The sequence below is a fragment of the Asparagus officinalis genome, chromosome 8 (genome assembly GCF_001876935.1).
Source record: "Asparagus officinalis chromosome 8, Aspof.V1, whole genome shotgun sequence".
NCBI lineage: Eukaryota > Viridiplantae > Streptophyta > Magnoliopsida > Asparagales > Asparagaceae > Asparagus > Asparagus officinalis.
In genome coordinates this window covers 45485196-45486914 of record NC_033801.1, presented here as the reverse complement: position 1 = coordinate 45486914, position 1719 = coordinate 45485196, and positions in this window count along the sequence as shown.

Below are 1719 nucleotides of genomic sequence, written 5' to 3'. Positions count from 1 at the left end.
GGGAAAACAATGAGCGTCAAAGCGCTAGCGAGATCATCACTACCTCTCCCCAGGGGAAAGGGTAGGAGTATATAGAAAATAGAGTCGTACATACATATATCAAATCATTCATATAACTCTCTATGAATGAAAAACAAATAACCAATGATAAATACCCCAATCTCCAACATAAAGAATAATCATCTCATCTCGAACTACGTCCGAGTGATATGCTCTAACATAAGAGGAGATCAATAATTGCTAAAACAAAAATATTTGCCGTTCATAACGGGTGTATCAAAATCTCAATGGAAATAACCTACTCACGGGCAATCTATCATGAAAGTAAAGCTTGCAGCTAATCAATTATCTATGTGTGCATCATCTTGTGCTATAGCGATACTCTTGTAATGCTCTTACTCAATCGCTCTGCGGCAATAGGTTTTACTATCTCCCTATTCTGGATACGTGTAATAACGATACTTTTGTAATACTCTTAATCATTTTGCGGCAAATAGGTTTCATCTCCCTATTTTCGGATACGTATAGAACAACATTATTCATGTGTTTATCAAATTAACTTATGTCTAAAGTGTGTTAATCTAACACAATCTAGCATACATGCACAAAATCTCGGTGTGCGTGACCACATCTGAAGTTCACCATCATCCCAGGTGTTTAACAATCACTAATATCATAGTCTATCATCATAATGGTCGACCGTGGCGGTCGACCGCGACGGGCTCCAGAGACTACCCAGGTCTCTGTCCTGCACGCGGTCGACCGTGAACCCTGATTCCAGATTCTTAATTTTTTTTGTGTATGTCGTGTTCACGTCGTGTTTTTGTGATTCAAACATGATTAAATCTTCATGAAACTTATATGCAAACATGTCACAACAGATATGAACATCTGGAAACAACTCAACAATTATAAACATGATTTTATGCATTAGATTTGTATTCAAAACCTTAAAAATGTACATAAAAGCTCAAAACAACGAAACAAACTTCTTTCTTCTAGATTAACCATATTTTAAAATCATCTTCAGGTCTTAAATACTTTTGTAAAAATCGTTCTAAACCTTTTTAGCATAGAAAGACCTAGTCTCTTTACATATAATACAAAAGAAGTTGACTTTATTCATAAACTAGTCATTTAGGCTCTACAAAACATGTTTAAAACTATTTAAAAACGTTTTGAATACTAGGAGGGGGATTAGCAGAGATCATACTCGCTTGGGGTTGTAAAAAAACGTGTTAGAAGCAACGTCGAAGGAGATCTTCACTCCAAAAGCTAAAAATCAATAAAAACCCAACTTGAAAGCCTCTAATCTTCTCCAAGAAATCAAACTAGTGTTTGGGGGGTTTTGGTGACTGTTAGGGTTCTTAGGAAAACTGAGAAAAACATGAAAAACTCATATATATATCAGGGGAAAACGGATATGGGTTTAAAATTCCAAAACCAACTAAAAATAGGAGAAAAATAGACTGCAGGTATCGCGGTCGACCGTGGGGTCGATCGGGCTACGGTCGACCGCGGCAGTCGACCGAACCGGACATTTCTAGTTTCCGTATGTTTGGCCATTTGTGAATGTTTCAACTCTTTTCTCTCTCATGTATGAACTCGTTCATACTCAAAACACATGGTATTATACTCATATACTATTAAATGATATTTATCATACTAAATATCCATATATCATAATTTATCGTACATTAATTATATTATTCATAAATT